The sequence below is a fragment of the Dermochelys coriacea genome, chromosome 26, assembly GCF_009764565.3.
Source record: "Dermochelys coriacea isolate rDerCor1 chromosome 26, rDerCor1.pri.v4, whole genome shotgun sequence".
NCBI classification, from domain to species: domain Eukaryota; kingdom Metazoa; phylum Chordata; order Testudines; family Dermochelyidae; genus Dermochelys; species Dermochelys coriacea.
The window spans coordinates 9538847-9566038 of NC_050093.1; the positions used below are offsets into that span (position 1 = coordinate 9538847).

At 41.7% G+C, this 27192-nt stretch overlaps 1 protein-coding gene across 7 annotated transcripts in view; it reads right to left on the reverse strand.

The window, feature by feature from the left end:
• Positions 1 to 27192, reverse strand: part of LRRTM4 (leucine rich repeat transmembrane neuronal 4) — a 1004432-nt gene that overhangs the window by 704396 nt on the left and 272844 nt on the right. Inside the window, exon 2 of one of the 7 annotated variants that reach the window (XM_043502944.1) lies at positions 9081 to 9194. The exons of the other annotated variants lie outside the window; for them this stretch is intronic. The gene's annotated coding sequence lies outside the window, so the exon portion shown is untranslated. The remainder of the gene's footprint in view (positions 1 to 9080; positions 9195 to 27192) is intronic. 7 annotated transcript variants of the gene reach the window in all.

Genomic DNA, 27192 nt, shown 5'->3' on the forward strand with positions numbered 1-27192 from the left:
CAAGTTGGACAGCCAAAATAAATAAATAAATAAATAAATAAATAAATAAATAAAGAGGGGCATCCAATGTAACGACACATTTCTGAAAACCATGGCCGTTAATTGTTTTGAAGTGAGTGCATTCATGGGCAGGAGGCTACTATTCTTCAAAGATCTCTCTAATAAAGTGACCTCATTTATTTGAAAATCCAAGGACCCACTATGCATCCATCCTGCACTGTAATTTATAAATGCCTATTCTGAAAAGGCCCGAAATTTGAAAGCTTCATGAACAGACATTATGACAACATGAATCACAGCAGCAAACACCATATATCAAAAGCCATAGAATGGAAGTGCAGAGATAATGGAATGCATCTCTGCAGCAGCTATTGATTTACTGAGTGAAGCCTAAGGAGGAGAGACGCACACAACACTGAAATTTGCTACATGTTAAGTGAAGAGACTATCCAAAGGAGGATGTTTAGGTAGTTAAGGTACTGGGACTCAGGTCAGATGCAAGTTAATTGGCCCTTCCAGGAGTAGACGACTACCTAGTATTTAATAAAACCTGCTATTTGAATTGGGTGAGTAAGTAGTATATTATTGGAGAGATTTTCAGAAGCCCAGAGGACACTAAGGTGTCCAGCCCCCACTTGACATCCATGGGAGTAAAGGCACCTACCTCCCACTTCTCCCTTTGAAAATCTCCCCCTATATAGTGCCTAGTGGCAGCGAGATCAAAACCCTTTTTTGCTACATGCCATACTACACATAACAGCCCATCTCTATACTGAAGAGCTTACAATGTAAATAGACAATGAGTGGGAGGGGAAACAGAGGCAAGTGACAGAGCCAGGCACAGAAGTCACGTATCCTGATATCCAATCAGATATCCTATCCCTAAAGCCAAACTACCTCTCATACTGCTTGAGGTACAGTAACCTTAGGAGAGGCTCAGATACAAATCCTAAGAAAATTGGAGATTGGGCTGTAGAGAGAACCCTCAACGAAGGGAGAGATGTTTCATGAAAATCTGTTAAAAATACAATAAAAAAATCCCATTTATATTACTTCACAAAATATTCTCTTCTGCATGTTTAACTTTCTCCTATAATGGCTGATAACAGTGGTGAAATGCTCAGTGAATTTGTAAACCAGGTGCCTATAATGTGGCATAAAATGTTCATTATGCAAATCTGATTGCTCAAATCTTCATATGCAACTCATTTATTTATACTCAGGCTGAAGACACTCAATTCTTCACCTTTCCTATGCCACATTTCTGGAGATAATGGTTTACATGCCAGAGAAAAACCTTTCAGAATCCAGGGGAAAAAAAACAACTCCCCTCCTTCCCTCCCCTCAAGAGAAAAAAAAAACAGCTCTGGCAGTATGGGGAGAAAAAGTTTGTTCAAGAATGGATTTGAACTTCTGGCTTCTTGAGCTAAGTGGGGGATGGATTGAGCAGATAAGACAGACACCAAAGTTCGGTCTTTGAAACAGGATCTGAGCAACATGTTCAGCAAGCATTTTTTTTAAAAAATAGCACTGATGTTGTACACCAACGTAACCCAGTTGTTCTTCCCAAATAGAGGTTATATTCTGAATACTTGCAGGTTATAAGAAAGAGGAACAGGGCAGTGGAGAGGTATGAATAGAAAATATCTGCCAGGAGAAAAATAAAAAATAAAAAAGGTAGAAATTGAACTTCACAGGGACATTGTAGTCTTTAAGAACATCTTAAATCCACTCTTTTAAGCTAAACTAGGGAATGGACAATGGATACAACTGGGGAGGGAATGCGAACAAAGGACTGAGAAGCAGAAGTCTCAGAGCTAGAGTCCAGTCTTGCCAACTAGAGCTGGGCAAATACCTGATTTTTTCAGGTCACTGACAGCTCTGGGAAATCAGGGAAAAAACAAAACTAAAACCACCTTGGTTTGGAGCCAATCCAACTCAACCCAACAATTCAGAAAAAAAAAAAAATTAGTGAACCAGACAATGCCATTTTGGCTTGAAGGAAACAGGTCATCCATTCAGAAGGGTTTGGTTTCTGACCACGTTTAAAGGGCTAGATGCATAAAATGTGACCCCATGCTTATAACCTTGAGTTCAGTGGTTGGGGCGGGCCCTCACCTGAGATGAGGGAGACTAAGGCTCAAATCCCCTCTTTGGAGAGGAGATCTGAATCTGCCTCTCCTGCCTGTCTCCAGGCTATAGAGCCATTCTTCCTTTGTGACAGAGAATATATGACTATTCATATATCCAATGCAAAGTGCAACAGCCTCATCAGGAGAGATTTCAGAGTAGCAGCCGTGTTAGTCTGTATTTGCAAAAAGAAAAAGGAGGACTTGTGGCACCTTAGAGACTAAAAAATGTATTTGAGCATAAGCTTTTGTGAGCTACAGCTCACTTCATCGGATCCATGAAGTAGAAAATAGAGTGGGGAGATTTATATATAGAGAGAACATGAAAAAATGGGTGTTACCATACACATTGTAACCATACACACTGTAACGAGAGTGATCACTGAAGGTGAGCTATTACCAGCAGGACGGGGGGGGAGGGGACTTTTTGTAGTGATAATCAAGGTGGGCCATTTCCAGCAGTTGACAAGAATGTCTGAGGAACAGTTGGGGGTGGGGAGGAAAATAAACATGGGGAAATAGTTTTACTTTGTGTAATGACCCATCCACTCCCAATCTCTATTCAAGCCTAAGTTAATTGTATCCAGTTTGCAAATTAATTCCAATTCAGCAGTCTCTCGTTGGAGTCTGTTTTTGAAGTTTTTTTGTTGAAGGATAGCCACTTTTAGGTCTGTAATTGAGTAATGCATCATCAAGGATCTACAACCTATCCTAAAGGACGACCCATCACTCTCACAGATCTTGGGAGACAGGCCAGTCCTTGCTTACAGACAGCCCCCCAACCTGAAGCAAATACTCACCAGCAACCACACACCACACAACAGAACCACTAACCCAGCAACCTATCCTTGCAACAAAGCCCGTTGCCAACTCTGTCCACATATCTATTCAGGGGACACCATCGTAGGGCCTAATCACATCAGCCACACTATCAGAGGCTCGTTCACCTGCGCATCTACCAATGTGATATATGCCATCATGTGCCAGCAATGCCCCTCTGCCATGTACATTGGTCAAACTGGACAATCTCTACATAAAAGAATAAATGGACACAAATCAGACGTCAAGAATTATAACATTCAAAAACCAGTCGGAGAATACTTCAATCTCTCTAGTCACTCGATGAAGTGAGCTGTAGCTCACGAAAGCTTATGCTCAAATAAATTTGTTAGTCTCTAAGGTGCCACAAGTACTCCTTTTCTTTTTGCGACTACAGACTAACATGGCTGCTACTCTGAAACCAGACCTAAAAGTGGCAATACTTGAACAAATAAACTTCAAAAACAGACTCCAATAAGAGACTGTGAATTGGAATTAATTTGCAAACTGGATACAATTAACTTAGGCTTGAATAGAGACTGGGAGCGGTTAGGTCATTACACAAACTAAAACTATTTCCCATGTCTATCTTCCCCCCCTCCACCCCCCACTGTTTCTCAGGCGTTCTTGTCAACTGCTGAAAATGGCCCACCTTGATTATCACTACAAAAAGTCTGCCTCCTCCTCCCCCTGCTCTCCTACTGGTAATAGCTCACCTTAATTGATCACTCTGGTTACAGTGTGTATGGTAACACCCATTGTTTCATGTTCTCTATGTATATAAATCTCCCCACTGTATTTTCCATTGAATGCATCCGATTAAGTGAGCTGTAGCTCATGAAAGCTTATTCTCAAATACATTTGTTAATCTCTAAGGTGCCACAAGTCCTCCTTTTCTTTTATCAGGAGAGATGGAGAGAGACGCACATGCTGTATTTCAGGCCATCCCTCTATAGCATGGGTCTTACCTATCTTACAGATGTATCATGGGGTTTAGGTAATGTTTGTAAATATCTGAGAGATCATCAGATGTAAGATCATGGCCTGAATTCTCCATTACACAAATACCCCATTGTAGTTCATAGGAATTGAGTAGCGTCCCTTTAAATTATTTGGGAACCTTCTCTCTAGTGGCCCTCCCTGTCTTCTATCTTGGAAGCCACTTGATCCTAACCGAGCAACCGCATATATATGGAGCTCGGTCTTGTATGCTTAAGTTAATAAACTATTGTAACCCAAAATGTCCCCACTTCATTCTTGATGTTATGCAGAGAGCAAAAAAATGCAACATCCTTATATCACTCTGGCTGCGAAAAGGATCTTAATGTGAGTGTGACAGATATCGCAATCCATGCAATATCTTTGGGGACCACTGTATTAAATGTATTAATTATACTCCTTTGGGGCAGGTGTACCACAGCTCCTCCCGGAACTAGAAACAGCGGTCGGTGATTAATGCTAATATGGGAAACAGCAAACGACTCCAGAGAGGTACAACCTCCCGGGGTGGCTGCCGTATACTGATTCAAACTACATTTTCCAGAGACCAGATAGGCAAATAAAGGGCTTTTCGTAAATAAAGGAAAGTTTAAATTAACACAGGGCCTTCGTTCTGATTCAGCAAATGGACATGAACTTTTGTCCAAGGGCGCCCTATCCTGCCCAAGGGTTGGAAGGACTTGGGCCTACTAGAGCTCCTAAGACTGATGTGTGTTTCCTGGCATGTTTAGTGTGCATGGAAATCTGGGTTTTTTTAATCTGTTTTTCTTGTAACGTTTTTATCTTAAGAATAAATATACTACTAAGAGAGCTGTATGGTCTCTTCTAGCTGTTGGCATTACACGGTCCATAGCCTCAGAGAGAAACGAAAGCATAGGCGCCGGCCAGTAAACTGGCTTGTTGGGGATATCACAGAGTACGGTAAGGGGCTGTGCAGAGTCAGAAAGCAGTGAAAAAAGGGTCCCTACCCAGACACGAGCGATAGCAGGGCTCCTGAGACCTGACTGACCACTCCAGGAGTGGACCATGGAGGGGGAGTAAAAGTGCAATTAGCCTTCAAACCATGACAGCGAGCGTGAAAGTGTTGGGGACACCGGGCATGGCCACTAGGTAACTCAAGGGGATGGAAGACCACGAGTGTCCATGAAGCTCCCTCGCTCTAGGCCCAGATGGCCCCGCCGTTCCCTTTTCTGCCCGGAGACACTCACAACGGTCACGCTGAGAAGTTTGCAACAGTGTATTGCAGGCGCAGACTGGCTGGAGCAAGATTAGGAAAAGCATGACAGGAATGTTAGATAATGCTGAACAAGCAACTCCATATATGGGGGAATAGAGGATAAGAGGAAAAAGGGGAACTATACCGGATTGGCTACATGGATACTCAGGGCAGCTTGCTATTGGATAAGTATGCTAAAGAATGAATGTATAAAATACGTGTAACTGCTTGCACTGGTGTGCAGGATTTGAGATTGTTGTCTCCCTGTACCGCTTGAAGCTTCAAATAAACTTTTCTACTTCTCCACCCCATTGTGATTATTGGGCGACGCACACCGGGCAACGAATCCAGCTATTGCCTGCCTCGGGCATTTTGTGCCAGCAACAAAAGTAGCGGATACCCGCTTCAAGGCCCCTTTGCACTGCCAGAGTTATGTAAAGGGGCTTTAGTGTAATGAACATCAAATCTATTAAGTGTGAAAAATACTATGTCGGGTAAGTGGATAAACTTGCTTGTAATACCTGCTGGTGTACAATAATGGGACCAGCACCATATAATCTGTACGTCTCCAGCCATAACAAAAGTGCATATCCAAGTGGCGCTGCTGCTTTCCAAATCACTATTTTTAAGCAAGAGCGTGTGTGTCACTGGGACTCGCTGTACTCCAAAGTGCAGTCATCAGAAATGGCTGTAGCATATTTACTGTATTTTCTTGTTCATCCTGACCCTTTGCATTTTCAGTTGGCAGGGCACCCAGAGATGACACTGATGTATTAGTGATGCCAAACTGAGCTTTTTCTTGATCCAAAAAAAAGCACACCTGTCATAATTAGTCACTCCCGATGATGTTTTGATAAGGAGGTGCCATTGCAAAGAACTGATGTGAAGAGCTGCTAGAGGGAGCCATTTGCAGTGCACAAGTATTACTGGGCGTACAAAACCAAGGAACTGCCACGGATGAAAAAGACAAGCATTTTGCAGAAATGTATCTGTGGTGAGGAAAATTTTGCAGGGAAAGCTTCTCAGGTGCAGGATGAGAATTTCAGGTGTAATGGGGATGTGTGCATGTATGGGGGATGGGAGGGAGCTGATGTTCAGGCATTCACCTGGGATGTGGGAAACCCAGGTTTGAGTCTGGCCGAGTCAGAGGGTTTCTCTCTCTTTTTCTCAAGTTTTCATGGAAAAAAACCAAAACAAAAATCATCACCATATAAGGGGAAAAAGTCTTTTTTTCTGCATCAGAATGAAAAATTCCAGAACCCTGAAAATTTTCCACAAGGCAGCAGTGCTATTTTCTCAGCAGCCCTACCAAGAACTATACTATATATTAAATGTCATCTTCTGGAATTTAGCCTATTTACACACACAAAGATCTCAGACACTTGTGTAAAAGCCATCTCCTTAGCAATAAGAAAGAAAAGACAACAGGTGCCTACCAGCAAGAAGAGAAAGACACAGCTGCCAGTTGCAAAATGGATTTGACGATAGCTGCTTGGTTCTGTTAGATTAAAAGGGCCCCCAGCTGTTGGAAAAAAGTCCCTTTAACAGGACAAACTCCAAAGTGGAAGAAGTCAAGGACCAATAAGTCCTCCCCCTTGGAAACAGTGCCCATCATAGGCAGCCTAATGCAACTGGAAAACTTCACTCTGTCAGAAAAGCCATATTAGCCATTCTAGTCAAACCAAATGACGGGCGCAACCAGTTTCGTTTCATTCTTTGCTTTTAGTGAAACAATGTCTTTGCCTATTTGCAAAGATCCCATTATCAAGACACAAAACATCAGGAGTAATACAAAGGGATAGAGGTTCCCGTAGCAAGAGATTACAAAGATGCCTCTTAAATCCTAATGTTTTATTGATCTGTTTGAGGTTGTCCAAGTCTGTTTGTTTGTTATGATAAGTCCTTTCAAATCTGTCCCCTTTTTGTGTTCTCCACAGCTACTTTATGGCCCCTTTGCATTGCCAGACTGGTGTAAAGGGCCTTCAGTGTAAATGAAAATAAAATCCCTGCAGTGTGCAAATTCCCAGGTGTTCTGAATTCTCTATTTACAGTTCCTTGCACTTCTGTTAATATCAAAGCCCCTGAGCTATCTCTTCTAGTTCAAGAGCATAGTAAATCATTGCAAGCTAACAGTTGGTTTGTATGTGTGCGTATCAGAATTAGAGATGTCGCCTAGGAGTGAGCCATGACTTCTGGGGGTCTTACCCTCTGCTCTACCACTAACCGGCTCTTTGCCCACTTAGATCTTGATTTCTATGAAGGCTTAGGCATGTGCTTAACTTTAGGAAATCTGAGTAGGACTATTAATAAAGAGTGGGTAAAGTGAAACACATATTTAAATCTTGGCAGGGTCAGGGCCTTAACTTCTCCAGCTATGTCTACACTACAATTTACTTCGGTATGACTTGCGTACCTCAGGGGTGTGAATAAACAGTGACCTAAGTGCCGATCTCCCACCGACCTAGCTACCACCTCTTGTGTGAGGTGGAGTTATTAAGCTGGCGGCAGAGCTCTCTCCTGTCAGCTTAGAGCGTTTTTCCCCATTGCAGCAATTACTGTAGTGTAGATATGCGGTCTGTGACTCACCAGTTTATCTGTTGGAGAAGCTGTGTGTACAATACCATTTTTCTACCTGACAGTTGATTATTTTTAATTGTTTGCTGATCATTTCAAATTTAAAACACAATTGTGTTCAGGCCCAGGAATGCAATTCCACGTTGCAACCAGAGATTTGATAAGAAGTCAAAAGTACATTCCTTATGGTACTGTCATAAAAATCAGACATTCTATTCACCATTAGTTTTCTCAGTCTTTGGGGGAATTTGCATCCTACAGCATGTGGCAGGAGAACAAGTACTAGCTAATCTTATTAATATATTGAGTATCAACAGGCCATAGGCATGGATTGGAGAATTAAGGCAGACAGTGGCACAGAGAACTCCAGGGTACGTTTTCTAGAGAGATACTGAAGAAGAACAGGTTTCAGAGTGGTAGCCGTGTTAGTCTATATCAGCATAAACAACGAGGAGTTCTTGGTGCCATAAGGACTCCGTGTTGTTTTTGAAGAAGAACAGGCTTTACTGGCCAGTATGTTTAGAATCTAAGGTCATCACAGCTGATGATAATGTTTTCCCAAGATCTAACTGATATGCATTGAGATAAACATAACTAGCAAGAACATCTGGAACAGCACCATTCGTGGTTCCCACTTGTGTTACAAGCAGAACTAGAAATGACGCCAAACCCCAACTCTTTCTATTCGGTTCTTATGTGACCGCCATAACTAGTATCTGAGCACAACAGAGAGCCAGGAACTGAACCCAGGTCACCTGAGTTCCAGTACAGTGATTCAACCACATGTCATTCTCCTCAAGTGTATGCAGAGGAAGTTCAGACCAAATTTGCGTCCGAATTTATAAAATTGGCTCCTCCCTCTACCACCAAAATCCTGTTACTTAAAAGCAAGCTTTGAATCTGCCTCCCAACATTGCTATTCCAGTCCAGATTGAAGCACAAACAAACAGAAAACATTGGCACTGGGTAAGCGGTAGTCTACAATGGGAAATGCAGTGCCATAAATAAGACACAAATGTGCCTAGGTAGATCCTTTCAACACATGGCATTTCTCCCTCTCTCCCCTCTTCCTTTTCTTTCAAGGTAAAGAGACAGTCCTCGACGTCCTGATGCTGTAGTAGAAATAGAATTTGTGACAAATCTGCTTAACAATATATATATTATGGTTCTTCCCTTTGTGCTAAGCATAGGTGCCGGCTCTGTGAAATCACTTAGTAGGTTGTGAATGAAGCATGAAATGAAAAATACTCGCCCGTTGCACAGAGAGAATACAGACAGTGCCCTATAATTTATAATGCTGTGATATGTGCTGTGTGTTAGACTAACAAAGAAACAGTTAGTACCTTGAAACCTTCAACCTCTACTTTCTCTTTGCATCATTTCCTTCACTGTAGCTGCCCCTTCCTCCATAGCTAGGCTGAAGCATCAAAAGAGAAAGAAGATCCATTTTCCTTCGCCTGAGAAAACAGAGGGTCTGAATCAAATTTTACACTGGTGTAAATCCATTGATTATTCATGTTTTACTCCACTGTGAGAGAGGCGAATAAAGCCCAATTAAAAAAAAAGATTTTCATATATATTATTTTTGTACATACCCACACGCATGAACATCCACAAACCCAATGCCTTGGTTTGATCTTTAAGAAAACACATTAAGATCTCCTTGGTAGAGTTTGTTGCTGGTGTTCCTTTTTTCCACTTGACCTGCTGAGACTTGGTGCTTTTTTATCTCAGTCATGCTGGAAATAAAAAATAATCCCATCTCCAACTACTCTCCAAAAACACTAGGACTTCCACATTTTTTCTTACACAAATTCTCCTTATAACATTTTTTTTTACATGATGTGTGTTTTAACAAAAGGGAAGAAAACATGAAGCCTGTTTTCTGCTATTGAAGAGCGTTCGCCAAGGAGCCAACTAAAAACAAGTGATAGGCTCAGACGGCACAATAGAGTTTCTATCCCAACCTTAAGGAGCGTACATAATGAAAAAAGGCTTCTCTTAGCCAAAGTGCAGACAATGAAAATGAGAGCTCCTCTGTCTCACTCCTCCTGCCTTCTCCCTGCTGCTGGCTTATATTCAGCACCTTCACAGAAACCAGTATCTGGTTGTCAATCGGGATTAAACTATTTGATTGCTGAGCTGCAGAGTCACAGATGGTGATTCTCCTCTGACGTCTCTCCCAGCAGCAAAGAGGTGGTTTCCAGTGGCCTAAAACAGGGTTTTAATAGAAACCTCACAACCTCCTGGCACCAGGTGCAAAGTGGGACTCAGCTAGCCTCTTACACGGCTTGGAAAGATGAGAGATTTTCCTATACTAATAGGGGGTTGGACTAATTCACTAAGATTCTTGTTAAAAAAAAAAAAAAGAAGCTCATCAGATTTAGTAAGCACAGCCAGGCTGCTGAACGTAAAGGGGGAAGTTACTGAAGGCACAAAGGGCAATTTTGGTACCTGATCCCCATTGAAAGTTAAAGGGCATCTGGTGCCTGACTCCCCACTTTGAGTCTTTGAAAGCCTCGCCTAAAGGCAAGAAATTTTCCAAAAGTCCTGTTGACTTTCACTAAGACTTCTGATGGGATTTGAAAAGGACTAAGTAAGCCACGCTTGGTCTACATTTCACAGTTTTACTGGCATCGTTGTGTGTTGGCTAGGGGCATGAAAAAAAAATTTAAAAACTCACACCCACTTGCCGACATAGTTATGCCAGCAACACACTCAGCGTAGATAACTATCCTGTGAAAAGCGCTTTTGACAGCATAGCTAATGTTGTATAGGGAAGTGTATAGTTATCTCAACAGAACTCCTTTTGCAGGCATACACTGTATCTCTACCAGGGGGCTTTGCCGGCATAGCTATAGCAGCAAAGGCTCTGTAGTGTAGACAAGTCCTAATTTTCTTTGAAAACCCCAACCATAGGCTCTAAAGATTTTCATAAAATCATAAAAATGTAGGGCAGGAAGGGACCTCAAGAAGTCATCAAGTCCAGCTCCCAGCACCGTGGCAGGATCAAGCAAACCTAGATCATTCCTAACAGTTGTCTGTCCAATCTGTTCTCAAAAACCTCCAATGATGGGGATTCTACAACCTCTGTTGGAAGCCTATTTCTCCCAGGGACACAACTGGAACATGGGCAGTCATGCCTAATGGTCGGAGCTCTCGGGGTAGGCAGACCTGGAGGTTAGAGGAGAGCCAAGCTAGAGTCTTGGATCAAGGCCAAGGGACACCCGTGAGCGTAGTTGGGAACAGAGCTGAGGGTGAGAGCCAGTGATCAGAAGCCAAATCCCAGAGCCAATGGGTGAGCCAGAGACTTGGTCAGGAAGTAGAGCCAGGGGTTTCAAGGATGGTCACTTCTGACCAGAAAGAGAGAAACTTGGATTGAAAACCTAACTTTTCAACAAAATTGTGTTTCATGAAAACATTTCGACAGTTTTCCCCCCCCCCACACAGCAATGCCCCTCTGCCATGTACATTGGCCAAACTGGACTCTACATAAAAGAATAAATGGACACAAATCAGACGACAAGAATTATAACATTCAAAAACCAGTCGGAGAACACTTCAATCTCTCTGGTCACGTTATTACAGATCTAAAAGTGGTAATTCTTCAACAAAAAAAACTTCAAAAACAGACTCCAACGGGAGACTGCTGAATTGGAATTAATTTGCAAACTGGATACAATTAACTTAGGCTTGAATAGAGACTGGGATGGGTCATTACACAAAGTAAAACTACTTCCCCATGTTTATTCCTCCCCCTGCCCCCAAACACACACTGTTCCTCAGACGTTCTTGTCAACTGCTGGAAATGGCCCACCTTGATTATCACCACAAAAGGTTCCCCCCACTCTCCTGCTGGTAATAGCTCACCTTACCTGATCACTCTCATTACAGTGTGTATGGTAACACCCATTATTTCATGTTCTCTGTGTATATAAATCTCCCCACTGTATTTTTCACTGCGTGCATCCGATGAAGTGAGCCGCAGCTCACGAAAGCTTATGCTCAAATAAATTTCTTAGTCTCTAAGGTGCCACAAATCCTCCTTTTCTTTTTGCGGATACAGACTAACACGGCTGCTACTCTGAAACCGGAGAAATTTTAAGACCCCAAAAGTTGTTGCAAAATGGAATTTTTGTCCTCAGGCCAGCTCTGCTTACAGCTTGCAAAGATCCAAAGAAAGAGGAAATACACTAGATCGAAGGGAAAAAAATGGTAAAAAAAATGCAAAAAAATTCACAAGTTTCATTTTTCATGTTTTCTCTTTGCATTTTTCCTTCTTTCACCTACCCCACCCTCACCCCTGTTTTCCAGTTAAATGTTAAAAATGTTAAAAAAGGGCAAGTGGGGGGAAAAACAAAACCCTTTTGAAGAAAGAAAAAAATTCCGCTTCAAAACCTCTGGAGTAGAAAGTAATTTTGAATTTTTCACTCTCAGTAGCAGTGGTAGAAAAATGATCAACCTCTGACTTGGGGACATAATTAGGGAAAGAGCAGCTAAGTAGGATACACCATTATGGTTCACGTATATCCACTTTAAATGATGTAGTCCATCTCCCACATCAGCATCCTAAGGAACAGTCTTTCCTAGAATATCGTTAGATCCACGATAGGACAGCCGTAACGGGATGTGCATTTAGCGGAGAAATACAAGCACAGTCTGCCAGACTGTATTAAAATCCAGGTTGTAAAACAGAGTAACGTTAATTCTCTGTAATGAAATAATGATGCCTGGAGTCCTGTTTTGCATGAAAAGGCAAGTGTTACGCTGAGTCTTGCTAGTGTACGTTGCCCCAGAGTGAGGCGATTGACAGAATAATAATTCCATTAGGTGACCCTGCCCTTTGACTCAGGGTACCAAACAGTTATTTTAAAGTAAAACAAACAAGGAAGAAATAAAGTACTGAAAAATAATGCTTTCTTTCTCCCAACTTTTGTCTCGTCAATTTACATTCAATCTCTGTGGAGCAAAGACTGTTCTTACTGTGTGCTTTTAACAGCATCTAATACAATTATAACACATTATTTATTAGTCCTATTGCAGTAGTACTTCTATTCTCCAGCCAAGATTATGGCCCTATTGTGCTAGTCAGTGCACACATGCATTCATAATGAGAGAGAGAGTCCCTGCTCCGAAAAGCACATAGTCTAAATAGCAAAGAGAAGCAATGGCTGGGAGAAGAAACAGAGGTGTCGTGAGACTACCCCAACATCAGTGGGAGAATCAGGAATAGTAACCACATCTCCTGAGCTCCAGTGCAGTGCTCAGTCCACAAAATGACACTTCCCTTTCTCCCACCTTTTTGTCTCTTCAGTTGTGTGTTCTTCCTTGCAGGAATAGTCTCCTACTTAGGATATGTCTATTCTGCAATTGAAGGTGAGATTGCAGCATCTGATCTGGGTAATTACTCAGGAGAGCAACCAATGATGAAGCCCTGCTGCTGCAGCTTCACTGTTTCAATACCCACCCCAGCTAGACCAAAGCTAGCTTGGGTACGTCTACATGCACTGCTGCAATCACACACCCCAATTGCAGTGTAGACACATCTCAAGTGCATGTACAGTGCCTAGCACAAAGGGACTCAGATGTTTGCTGGAGCCTCTAAGAACTACTGTAATTGAAATAATATTACTTAAAAAAAACAAAAAAACAAAACAGGTAGTGCCTCTGACCCCTCTGAAAACATAGGAGGGATATGGGAGTACAGGATTCTATGCTCTTTTATGCCAGGGGTGATGATGATGGGTGATCACTCGTTACAGAGTATGATCATCTTCCACGGGAGTTATGGGTCCTCAGGTGGCTAATAAGGCCAATTCTTGAACCATGAGTTCTATTACAATGAGGGCAGATGTTTTCAGGCTTGGCAGGAGGCTGTGGACCATGACTGGAGACCAGCTGCTCCTTCCTACTGCACCTCTTGTCCTCTTCGGCTTGTCGGCGAGCAACTTCAAAAACGCAGGGGACCATCACGTAGGACTTCACTCCATTTTAAGCGACCCTGGGCAAGTGTCTCCCAAGTATCAATGTCAATATTACTTTTTTAATTATTATTATTAAAAAGCCAGAGGTATCCAAAACATGAAATCTAGCCTCACACCATTACCATTCACCTATTCTTCTTCAATCCACTTCAAACTTTAATGCGGTTTGCCCTTGTTCAAAATACCTGGAGATCCTCGGTCTGGCAAAACTTCCCCAGGAGCGAGCGAAGAATCAAAACCATAATGCAGTACTTTTATTACACACCTGTCAGCATTTATTTGTTATCTTCTCCTCGTCGTGGACGGAGTGGAGTCTGACACTAACAAGCCAAACTGTGTTGAACAGGAGTTTATTACCTTATGTTTCAGCCTGCTAACCATCTACCACACTATGCAATGCATCCATGCAGAATATCCACAGTATTGCATTTAATTTAGTTAGGAGTCAACACAGATTGTATCCATCACCGATAAAAAAAAATAATAAGATAGCTTTCATAAATATGTACAAGCAACTACAAAAGTCCATCTACTCCACTCTGTGTCCTGGCTCTCTGGAGATGGCATTATTATTATTCCTCATCTAAATAACTACTACATCTCAATGATAAAGCAGAAGATTATGTGTCACTTGCTAATAGAGTTAAAATATTTGTAGTGGGTAAGAGGTCACAGAGGTGTCTACACTTTTCGGTTAGAGGGAATTTATTATCTAGGCACAGATGGATGAAATAAGACTGGGGAGTTAACAGACAGATTTGGAAATTTTGTTGCTGCTGTCAGTTTAATTCAGTACCTGGTTCCTGCAACATTATTTTAAAGCATTTAATAAACAGAGTGGCAATCTTAACAATCTAGTGGAAGCATCAATGTCTGGGTTTTTTTTACCCCCGTTCTGCAATTGTTATTTGCCTGCCTGCCTCTCATACAAAGCTCCTGGAGGTTCCAGGATAATATATGGAAATCATTTGATAACCTAGCTGCGTAGTATTCAATTCCCAGAGCAACGAGTGTATCTCCAGCAACAGTGGTGCAACACGGAACTTTTAATATGTTTTTCCATCAGTGCAATTCATCAACTGGCTTTTTATTCATTATGCCAGGACAGCAATGGACCTATTTTCAGGACGGATTGCAAACAAACAGTGAACAGTGAATCAGTGCAGCAAGCTGCCTATTGTTTCCTTCTAAATTCTTTCAGAGCATAAATTTAATGCTGACAAAGAATGAGCCCCCAGTGGGCTAAAGTGCCAGCATAGGAGACCCTGCTTTAATTTCCTACTCTGCTACCGACTTCCTGTGTGACCTTGGGCAAGTCACTTAGCCTCTCCGCGCCTCAGTTCCCCATCTGTCAAATGCAGATAATAGCATTTCCCTACCTCAGAGACTGTGATCTTTTGAGGTCCCCCCTCCCCCCGCCACCAACTAACCTATGTCCTCATCTTTTATTGTTTCTCTTCTTCAGCAACACTAAAAGGAGGGACCTCTTTGGGTCCCAAGAGGTTTGTTGATTTAATAAAAAGATGATATACCCACCCTCTATACATTTCTTATTTATTGTTGATTTGACATGTCAGGTTCCATACTCTGCATTAGAAGGTAAAGACATTCTTCTGACTCACACTGGCAGCCAGATCAGGTGGGCCTGACTAGCAAAAGGTGGAGGCGCAAAAGCTCTAAGGCAGATGGAATTAAGGGTAGAGGATGAGGTGGTTGTTTAGGAGGAAGATCAGGCTGAGGTTTGTGTCTTTTATCAACCAAACTAACCATAAAGAAAATTCCCGGAGGGAGGTAAATTTGGACCATATTCAGTCTGTGTGTAATATTAGGAGCAGGGTCAAAATGTCACCTGCTTACAGTACATAAACTATCATGCCAATATGACAGATGATCTAACATGCACATTCAAACATGCCTTCCCACCTGTATCTAAGCATGCACATCCTAATATAATTTGTTAGAAATGGTGAAAGATACTCAAATTGTGTTAATGTTGATGCAAAACACAGAGGCTATTTCCATAAGCCACATCCTACCCTACTTAGAATGCAAAGTGCCTAGAGATGTAGACAGCACTATTTATGAACTTGGAAACATTTTCCTTGGGAGTTTATAAAGGTACTGAACATTTCATTTAATGCACAAATTTGCAGAAGATTGTAGTAATTATGATTTCAGGAACACAAAGTCACGAAAAAAGCAAGACAAGAAATCACCATTTGCTGTTGCCAGACTCAGAAATTATCTGGAAGGCACAGAATGCTGGTCTCAGAATACATGGAATTCAGTGTGTGTGTGTCTTTCAGCATATGAGAGAACCAGGGTGCAGTGCATTCCCTTTGCACTTTCAGTAGGTAGAAAACAAATATGTTTTTTCCTTTTTCTCACTTCACTTGTGGGGCAGTCAGAGCTGTACACAAACATCTGTATCAAACAGGTGCTTAAGATCTTTGGAACTGCATTATCCCAAAAGAGGAAACCAAAACATATCTCCAACCATTGGAACAATTTAAAAAAAAAAAACTAAAACAAAACATACAATGGTAAAACCAACCAGACAGAAAAGCTGGGGCAATCAAGAGACAGCACAGACAGAAAGTCTCAGTAAGACAGCATTCCAACAGAAGGTTATGAACTGCAATACAAACCATCAGAGTCTTGAGAAATTAAGGTTATGATCTATACTGACCTAAGGTGACAGTGGAAACATCAGCAGTGAAGGGTGTGCAGAAAACAAGCAGCTCGAAATCTTCTTGTGCAGAAGTGTACACCCCAACACTTAAAAGAGAGCAAGTGCCTAGCCCAAAATCGAAACACATGCAAGTTTTTGCACACAACGTGTGCATGCCCCAGTAGACACATTCTTTAAAGTGTAGAAATATAATTACAGTACATTTAGCTTTAAAATCTGCTTTAAAATCTATGTTGAGGGTGAAGAAGGAACTGGTGCACTTAGTAAACCCCCAGCCTTGCCCACTTATTTATACTCTCTAATTTGGGACAAATTCATCCCCAGAGTCAGTCAAGGGGCTCTGAACCCAATAACACAAGACCCAGTGAGTCTGCACACCTACATGTTAACCATTGAAAATGTCAACTATTCCCAGCTACATGCTCACTGACCTAGTTTGTAAAAGTGGTTGTGCATGTCGTGCCTTCAGCTCACTTGCAGAGTTTTGTAAGTTCAATCCTTGGTATTGAACGGCCTGATCTGAGATCTTGGTTATAAAAATGAATATCTATGTACTGTGTGTTCATGTGGACATACCTGCATGCTGTTCAAATATTCTTGCACTTGGGTATCAAGCATGGGTCATCAAGAACTTGCTTCTCAAAGGACTGAAGGAAGGAACTGGTCTCTACATTCTCATCCCCAAAAAACTTTGGGAAAGATTAATAGTCCTAGTCCTTTAAAACTCCTTTTATCCCGTAGGGTGAAGGATGGAGGATACCTAGGGAGGTGGTGGAATCTCCTTCCTTAGGGGTTTTTAAGGTCAGGCTTGACAAAGCCCTGGCTGGGATGATTTAATTGGGGATTGGTCCGGCTTTGAGAAGGGGGCTGAACTAGTTGACCTCCTGAGGTCCCTTCCAACCCTGATATTCTAGGATTCTATGAAATTGCATTGAATAAACACCAGTTTCTTGTAAGAAACACCCTTACTGCCAGACAGGAAAAACTACGAAGGGCTGTATGGAATCCGTGTCTTCTCTGAACAGTATTTTGCTTCAGTTCCCCCCACTGATAATTATCATATGTCAATTCTTAGAGTAGATTTGCAAAGAGAAAACTGCATGGTGGTATTTGACATCTGCATATTTCTTCCATGGTTTATAATTCTGCACATAGACAGCTGCCTGCTTGTGTAAATCTGCCATTTGACTTTATGAATCTCATGAGTTATAGTGCAAGTAGCCCGACTTTTGTGTAAAAATGGTGGAATTAATGAGACTCAACAGTGCGGGGCATTTTTGGATGAACAGGTACCTAAATGTGAGCAGATTGAAGGAGACATGGATATGCTGTTTGACTGCGAAAATGATTAGTAGCAACTCCAAACGATTCATATAAAATAGGATGTTTGCGTGACACTCTCTCACCTGAAGCTAAATGCCTTTGAAGTAAACACCTCAATCTTTAAAATGCATTTATACCCAGGAAAAAGGAAGGGAACAGTCCTTCAGAGATCCCACAGACTTCTTAGACTCCTCTGTGTGCCTGACAGGCCTCAGTTATCTTGACATTCATTAAGAGATGATTCCTGGTGTCATGGATTCTGAATTTATAATGTATTCCAGTAAAGTTACGTATTCCAATATAAAGGACTTCTCTGACTTGAAAATAGATTGGGGGTCCAGACATGAAGGGCTGGTCCGTCTGTGTAGAAAGAAGATTTGACAGGACTGGATGCAGGAAACTGGAATTATCCAGAGGTCTTGTTCAGGGTTATTAGGGGCGGGGGGGGGGGGGAGGGAATTTCTGGTGGAGGCTTTTAACTGGAAGGAATTATGAGAAATGAATGGGGCCTGTGACCACGTACCTCAGGCTGTCATATTGTCTGTTCTCATAAGCTAAGCAAGGTTGTGCCTGATGAGTTCTTGGATGAGAGACCATTGAGAAACATGGAAATGGGACAGGGGGAGGTTCAGTAGGCAAGGCTCTTTCTCTGAATCATTCCCAATCCAGCATTTGTGGAATATTGCATGGTGGGAGACAGTCTCTTTGAATGAGAGGTGACACTGAGTACCTGAGGTTACTACATTTTACTATGGTGCTACCCCGAATGAAGGTATTGGTCAGGATTGGCCAAGAAAACTAAATCTCCTAACTCCATAGACCTGAGGTTCTGAGACTGTGTTACAAATGCAGAATGATGAGTTAATTGCTGAAGAAGTGGGCTTCAAGGGAGCAGGAATGAATTTCAACAACAGTTTCTTATGTGAACATAACCATTATGAATATTTGAAAAGGGATGAATTAATATTTAAGGAAGCATTTCTAGGGATCAAAGCACAAAACAGGGAGGTTCCTGGGTTCTATTCCCAAGTCTGCTTTCTAAACACTTTTTAACCTCAGGCAGATCATTTAGTTTCTTTGTGCCTGATTTACCCATCCGTAAAATCAATGAAATACTTCTTCCTAAAGCTGTGCCAAAAAAAGGTTACTCACAGTCTCATAACTAGAGAAGGAGTACTTGTGGCACCTTAGAGACGAACAAATTTATTTGAGCATAAGCTTTCGTGAGCTACACTCACTTCATCGGATGCATGAAGTGAGCTGTAGCTCACGAAAGCTTATGCTCAAATAAATTTGTTTGTCTCTAAGGTGCCACAAGTACTCCTTTTCTTTTTGCGAATACAGACTAACACGGCTGCTACTCTGAAACCTGTCTAATAACGGTTGATTATGTCCATTACACGGTAGGCATATTGGTATTGGAGAGCCTTTCCCAGCAGTACGCATAGGGGCCACCCCACTCAGAGCTAAGCTCCTCATGCTCTGAAGTGAAGGTATAAAGCAAAGAATTGCCCCACCTCTCCTTCAGTTCCTTCTCACTGGAAGATGGTGGTATGCTCCAATGTGTCAGGGAAGGACGGTGTAATAGACACAGGCAACACATCTTGAACAGTCTGTTACAAAAAGGTGAGTAACCATTTTTGATTCTTCGAGTGCATCTGTCCATTAAACCCAAGTGCTTATCACAGTCGGTGGGACTTGGAGTCTGAAGAGGAATATAGGACCGCTTTCCCTATGTTTGCATCTTCCCTCGCTGCAGCAGACAGTGTGTAATGTCTAGTGCAAGCATAAATGGAAGACATTGTCACCTTGCAGATGTCCATAATCGGGATGTGTGCCAACACATGTTGCTGAGGGGGAATGCAGTGTGGTTGGGAGACGTTCCCCCTTTGACAGCACAACACATTGTGACGCAGATGGCAATCCATTTTGAGAGTCTGACTTGTAACTAGTTGACCACTCATATGCTCAGCACAAGAAACATCTGGAAAGAAACTCAAAAAGGTTTTGTCCTATTGAGGTAAAAAGCAGGAGCTTGAAAAAATGTCCAGGGTGTGGAGCCTCACCCTTGTGAGTATGTAGCTTTTGGAAGGAAACTGGCACATACAGAGATGGATTCAGGTGGAAATAAGATATCACTTTCAAGAGGAACTTAGGGTGTAGTCTAAACTGAACTTTGTCCTTGGATAAAAGTGTGTGTGGTACACTGGTGATCAATGTAGTTCTCCCACCCTCCTAGAAGAGGTGAGGGCCACAAAGAAAGCTACATTGCCAACAAATGTAGAAGCAAGTACGGTGCTAAAGGCTTGAAAGGAGGGTTAATCAGAGAAAACAATGCTAAATTCAAATCCCAAGAAGGAGCTGAGTCACTGAGAGTCAGGAACAATCTATCCAGACCTTCCAAGTATCTGGTCACAATAAAATGAGCGAAAACAGTCTTACCATCTATGCCAGGGTGGAACAGTGAGATGACCGCCACATGTCCCTTAATGGAACTGATGGTTACACCTGACTCCTGAAGGTGCAAGGGATTCCCACACTCCTTCAGCATAATGGGAATATGCAAGCACTTAAAGAAGAATCAGTTCCCATTTGGTGGGAAATACCATGATTTCAAAATTTGTTTTCATTCTAAATAATTTAGAAATTTCCTGTGGAATGAAATTTTCAAGAAAAAAATTTGTTGCAGGTCAATTGAAAGTTTGGTTTGATAAAATCAAAATTTTTTAAATGATCAAAAACTAAATGAATTTCACATTATAACTTATAAAATTTCAAAATCAAAAATCAAATGGTCGATTTTGAAGATGTGCAAACATCTTGAAAATGCTTCATTTTGACTTTTTTAATGAAAGTTCATCAAAATTAACATCCCCAAGCAAAAGTTTTGAGTTCAACAAAACAGCATTTTCCAGTGGTGAAGTGTCCATCAGCAAATTTTTGACCAGCTCTACTAATTGCCCTGATTCATATATGATGATGGAAAGCTTTCTTAATGCATTTCATATATTTTAAGATTCTAAGGCTTTCAAGACTTGGATATTCTTGAATGAAAATGAAGACGAGGCAATATATTTTGTAGAATAACGTGAAAATTTCTCTAAGTGGAAGAGTTCATATTTATATGAAGCACGCTTCACTTTGCTTGTGTTGTTAGAAAGCGTGCTGTTCGAACAAGAGAAAGTGTAATACACAGCTATCTTAATAAGCCTCTCCATGTATAAAGGCTTTACTTTCTGAAACCTAAAAAGGAAAAAAGAAAGGGTGAAATATTACACCTTGGTCCTTGAGGAAATCTCAACCCATGAGCTGTTCTCGCTGCCATGAATAAAAGCAGAGACAAGGTCTAAGACAAGGTTTCAATAGTAGGGGGGGGCGGGGAAAAAGGAGGCATCAAAGGGGAAAAAAAAAAAAGAGATTAACAAATTTCATCCCAATAGCAAATAGGATTTTTTCCTGCCAAGGTTAGCTGACACAAGCACAAAAATGTAATAGCTATAAATTTGTCTCCAACAAGATCTATTGTCACTTTCAGATGATGGAACCTGTTTTATCATCTAACATTTAAAATATATACACCGAGCAAGACATGCTATTAACCTATACATTTTAACAAGATACACGTACGTGGTATAGTATTTGAAGTGAAAATAAAACCTAGTGGGTGGTTAACCATTTTTTCAATTAAACATATTTTCTAAAGTTTGAATGAAAGATTCCAATGCATCTTACTCACGCAAGTAAATCCTACATAAATTGATAGTTCTCCTTATGAGACTGAAGTGAAGCCAGATTTGGCCTTCCTATGTACAGCACTAGCTAAGGCATACAGAAAAGAATCTCATCCATAGAACAGAGAATGAGATCTTTTCTAAAAGTTTTGTTGAACTATCCGATCTGTAGCAGAGACAGCATTGTGCACTAAATTGAATAGGACGGCTCTAAAACCCAAATATGGGCAGAATGTGCCCCCCTACCCCGCCTCATCCGCCCAAGGCCCCGCCCCCCACCACTCTCGCCAGCTGACCCACCAGTGCAGCCTCGAACCCCAGCCAGCATGAGGCTGGGCCAGCCTGCCAGTGCCTGGAGCAGTCCCCAGCCCCAGGGTTGAGTCTGGGCCACGCAAAGGAGTTTTGAGTCCCACCACAGCCCGGCCCCGGGGCTGCGGCAGGGAGCATTAGCATAGGTTTGGGGAGGCTTAGCCTTCCCCAGCCTTCATTACCCACTGCCCATGCATACAAAAATAATCATGTTTTATTGGATAGTAACAACAAATGGGAGTTTTACAAGCAAGTTTTCCAGGTGAAGGAGGAGCTATTACATGACCTCTGGGGTGAGTTTATTGTCTGTTAGTTTGTCTAACGTTGCATGCTTGCCATCTGCCTGCTTGACTGAAGTTTATAGTGTTGTCTGATAGGGGTGAGTGGAGGCCTGTGTGCTGAGGCTAGCAATCTCATTGGGAAGGCTGAGAACTTCCTAAGGAGCCTCGAGCCAGCCATCCTTTGATCTCTATTCCCCTTAGGAGCCCTTGATAATGGAATAGGGCTAACTCAGGGAGACCAGGGGGTTTAAAAACCAGCTTCTAAGAGTCCATCGGAATAGTTAGCAGGGGAATTTTAGAAAGGACTTAAAAGAGGGAGTGAGAGCACCAGATACACCTAACAAACCATCTCTAAATTTAGGCCAATACACCCCTACCCCAAAAACAAAGAGCAAACATCCCAGCAAGAGTTAAAAAAAAAATGCAGGCAGATTCCATGAGCAGAATGAGAGCTATCCAGTTTATTGTTCTAAATGCAGCATGTACGATTACCTGCTTTGTAAGCAGGTGGCATATGTATGCATTCAATGCAAGTGGATTCTCAATGCACAGATGAGACTGATAGCTTTTGGAGAAGGAACTAGGTTTATTAGGAATTAGGGAGCCTTTTGGGAAAGGAGGAGCCTAGAAAGGAAGGATGGGTTCCATCCAAACCAAAAGGGAATCAGAGTGCTGGCATGTAAAATTAAAAAGGTCACAGAGGAGTTTTTAAAATAAAGGCTGGGGGAAAGCCAATAAGCGTGGAGGAGCACACAGTTTGGACAGAGACACCCTTAGAGGAGGAGTTATTAAAAGGGTTACTCTATATCCTAGTAAAGGGGAGAGGATAGAAGTTGATAAAGTAGAGATAAGAACTGAAGAGAAACAAACAAAAAATCTTAAATGAATCAAGCAGTATCATAGAATTTCTAAAGATAGTGTGACAGGGTCGGGCCAGATGGCTACAGGAGAGTAATAGAAGGCAGATATATTAGCCCCAGGTTAAGTAGGCCCCTTTTCACTGGGTAAGGTAACAGGGAAGGTTCCAGAACAATCAGGAACCTTCTGGAGACAATTAAGACAGGCTGATTGGAACACCTGCAGCCAATCAATCAATTAAGGCAGGCTAATCAGGGTACCTGGGTTTAAAAAGGAGCTCACTTCAGTTTGTGTTGTGTGTGTGTGTGTGTGTGTGTGTAAGGAGCTGGGAGCAAGAGGCGCTAGGAGCTGAGAACGAGAACGAGAACGAGAACGAGAACGAGAACGAGAACGCAGACTGTTGGAGAACTGAGGAGTACAAGCATTACCAGACACCAGGAGGAAGGTCCTATGGTGAGGATAAAGAAGGTGTTGGGAGGAGGCCATGGGGAAGTAGCCCAGGGAGCTGTAGCTGTCGCACAGCTGTTCCAGGAGGCTCTCTAGACAGCTGCATTCCCCAGGGCCCTGGGCTGGAACCCGGAGTAGAGGGCGGGCCCAGGTTCCTCCCAACTCCTGGTCAGACATAGGAGGAGTTGACCTGGACTGTGGGTTCACGAAAATGGCCAAACTGAGGGCTGCCGTGAAGCTCCAAGGTGAGCAAATCTGCCAATAAGCTCAAGACCCACCAAGGTAGAGGGGGCACTTTGTCACAAAAGAAACTGCATGATTGTCTAATAAGAATATAGCAGTAGGAATATATTATTGACCACCTGAACAGGATAGTGATGGTGACTGTGAAATGCTCAGGGAGATTAGAGAAAGGCTACAAAACCCCCCAAAAAATAATGATAATGGACAATATTGACTTGGTACATATCACCTCAGGACGGGATGCAGAGGTAAAATTTCTAGACACCATTAATAACTGCTTCTTGGAGCAGCTAGTCCTGGAACACACAAGGGGCAAGGCAATTATTGATTTAGTCCTAAACAGCCTACAGGATCTGGTCCAAGAGGTGAACATAGCTGAACTACTCAGTAATAGAAACCATAATAGAATTAAATTTAACATCTTTGGGGAGGGAGAAATACCAAAGAAACCCACCACAGTAGCATTTAACTTCAGAAAGGGGAACTATACAAAAGCGAGGCAATTAGTTAAATGGAAATTAAAAGGAAAAGTCACAAGAGTGAAATGCCTGCAAGCTGCATGGAAACTATTTTAAAACATCATAATAGAGGCTCAAACTAACTCACTCCCCCCTCAAAACAAACAAAAAAAAAACCCCATCAACCAAAAGAACAGTAGAGGAATCAAAAAATGGCTACCATGGCTCAACAACAGAGTAAAAGAGATGGTTAGAGATAAAAAAGACATCCTTTAAAAACATGGATTTCAGATGTTACTGAGGAAAATAGAAAGGCATATAAACCCTGGCAAGTCAAGTGTAAAAGTAGCATTAGGCAAGCAAAAAAAGAATTTGAAGAGCAACTTGCAAAAGACACAAAAACTAACAGCATTTTTTAAGTGCATCAGAAGCAGGAAGCTGCCCCCAACCACAGGGGTCACTAGACGACCAAGGTACCAAAGGGGCACTCAGTGAAGACAAGGCCACTGTAGAGAACCTAAATGAATTCTTTGCATCTGTCTTCACTGCAGAAGATGTGAGGGAGATTTTCACACTGAGCCATTCTTTTTAGGTGACAAATCTGAGGAACTGTCCCAGACAGAGGCGTCAACAGAGGAGGTTTTGGAACAAATTGACACATTAAACAGTAATAAGTCACAAAGACCAGATGGTATTCACCAAATAGTTCTGAAGGAACTCAAATATAAAATTGCAGAACTTACTACTGTGGTCTGTAACCTATCATTAAATCAACCTCTGTACCAGATGACTGAAGGATAGTTAATGTGACATTGATTTTTTTAAAAAAAATCAAGATCAAATGTTTTTCCAAAACACCTGTCATAGGAATTATTTGGGGGAAGTTCTCTGGCCTGTGCCAGAGGCAATCCTAACAACTACAGGCCAGTAGGCCTAACTTCAGTACCACGAAAATTGGTTGACACTATAATAAAGAACTCATTTATCAGATACACTGATAAACACGATTTGTTGGGGTAGAGTCTATGTGGCTTTCGTAAAGGGAAATCATGCATCACCAATCTATTAGAACACTTTGACGGGGGTCAACAAACATGTGGACAAGGGAGATCGATGGATATAATGTACTTGGACTTTCAAAAAGCCTTGGACAAAGTCCCTCAAGAAAGGCTCTTAAGAAAAACGAGAAGTCATGGGATCAGAGGGAAGCTGTTCATGGATCAGTAACTGTTTAAAAGATTGGAAACAAAGGGTAGGAATAAATAGTCAGTTTTGTCAGTGGAAATATGTAAATAGGGGATTACCCTAAGGATCTCTACTGGGACCAGTGCTGTTCAACACATTAATGAATGATCTGGAAAAAGGGGTGAACAGCGAGGTGGCAAAGTTTGCAGATGATAAAAAGTTACTCAAAATAAGTAACTCCAAAGCAGACTGCAAACAGTTACAAAGCGATCTCACAATCTGGGTGACTGGGCAACAAAAATGGCAAATGAAATTCAGCGTTGGTAAGTGCACAGTAATGCACACTGGAAAACATAATCCCAACTATACATACAAAATGATGAGATCTAAATGAGCTGTTACCAGCCAAGAGAGAGATCTGGGAGTTATTGTGGATGTGTCTCTGAAAACATCTGCTCAATGTGCAGCTGCAGTCAAAAAAAAAAGCCAATAGAATGTTGGGAACCATTAGGAAAGGGATAGATAAGATCAAAAATATCATAATGCCCACTCTATGAATCCACGGTACACCCACTCCTTGACTACTGTGTGCTGTTCTTGTTGCCCCATCTCAAAAAAAAAGATACATTAGATTTGGAAAAAGTACGGAGGAGCGTAACAACAATGATGAGGGGTATGGAACAGCTTCCCGACGAAGAGAGATTAAAAAGACTGGGAGTATTCTCTTGGGAAAGAGACGGACTAAGGAGGGAATATGACAGAGATCTATAAGATCATGAATCGCGCGGAGCAAGTGAATAGGAAAGTGTTATTTACCCTGTCACATAAAACAAGAACCAGAGGTCATCTCACAAAATGAATAGGCCGAAGGTTTAAAACAAACATTATGTACTTCACACAACAGTCAGCCTGTGGAACTCATTGTCAGGGGATGTTGTGTATAAGTATAACTGGGTTCAAAAGTAGTTCAAAAAAAAGGAATTAGGTAAGTTCATGGAGAATAGAGCCATCAATGGCTATTAGCAAAAGTAGTCAGAGACACAACCCCACGCTCTGGGTGTCCCAAGACCCATGGCTGCTAGAAGCTGGGACTGGACAACAGGGGATGGATCACTTGACAATTACTCGGTTCTGTTCATTCCCTCTGATGCATCTGGCACCAGCCACTATCAGCAGCCAAGATGCTGGACTAGTTGGACCATTGATCTGACCCAGTATGGCCATTCTTATTTCTCAGTATGTTTCTTTCAGGCCGAGTTAGAAATTCACAGACACTTGAGACGCGTGCAGTTGGAATAATCAAGAAACTAGTGTAATTTTGCTTGACCTTTTAAAAACATCTAACACAGAAAACCAAATTGTGATGGTTCCTTTGATGGTCATTGAAGGAAGATTTTACTTTATCAAGAGCTTTTCTACTTAATAACCACCACACACATTCTTCCTGCTTCTTTTATTCTTGATTCCTTCTACACTGCAAGACACAGGACTTTGTACGTTTCTTATAAATGCACAAGATTGCATCGAAGAAGATACCAACTCCATCAATTTCAATTCCCAACAGGAAAATCTCCAGGGACCTTAACTTTCACTAGCTGCTCAGGTCAATAAAGGGGAAACACTAATATAACATGAAGTTATTCTTATTCTATGCAATTAATCACATGATTTAGGATAGAGGGAATGATAATTATTTCATAGAGTTTGAGAAATCGGGGTTTAAAATAAATAGATCCAGAACTGAAGAATAGATTGTAACAGAGAGGGCCGTTGATACAAACTTGGAGGTCTTGCACATATTTAGACATGAAACCTGTTTGCCACAAGCTATCAATTGACATCATTTCAGGATATCAGGTTGTGGTCAAAAAATCCTTACAGAACAGCAGAAAATAGTAAGATATTTCATATTTCTTTTGCTCTGAAAAAAGATTAACTGACTGT